Source organism: Phalaenopsis equestris, unplaced genomic scaffold, assembly GCF_001263595.1.
Source record: "Phalaenopsis equestris unplaced genomic scaffold, ASM126359v1 Scaffold000341, whole genome shotgun sequence".
In the NCBI taxonomy this organism is placed as follows: Eukaryota; Viridiplantae; Streptophyta; class Magnoliopsida; order Asparagales; family Orchidaceae; genus Phalaenopsis; species Phalaenopsis equestris.
In genome coordinates, this window is record NW_018164783.1 from 208201 (window position 1) to 208720 (window position 520).

Sequence of the window (520 nt, forward strand, 5' to 3'; positions counted from 1 at the left end):
TCTCTAGATAGAGATCTTAATTTTCTAAGTTCTTAAGCATTTTCTGTTCAAATAATTATAGAAAATTGCATATGGCTTAAAAAATTCTATAAATGTTCATATGAGTTCTCTCTGGCCAGACTAATTTTAGGAAATAATTTTATAATTTTTAAAAATCAAAACATCATTATTTTAAGCAAACCCCAATTTTCTTAAAATATTTAATTTTGAGAATATAGAGATCAAAATCATTTGATTTTTGTTCTCCATTGTGATTAATAAGTCAGAGAATTCATCATAAAAATTTCAAAGAATTTTGAGATCATCTAATATTTTTAATTAGTTTTTAAAAATCATTATTAAAGTTAATACTTTAATGATTTTTAAAAAATCAAAATATAGCTCAAAAAATTATCAAACTTAGTTTTTTGAGTTCTCTGATATTAAGGGAATTTAATAAAAATAAATATATATTTAAAATAAAAACTTAATATTTTAATTATTTTTAATAATAAAAAATCATAAAAAATATTAAACTCAT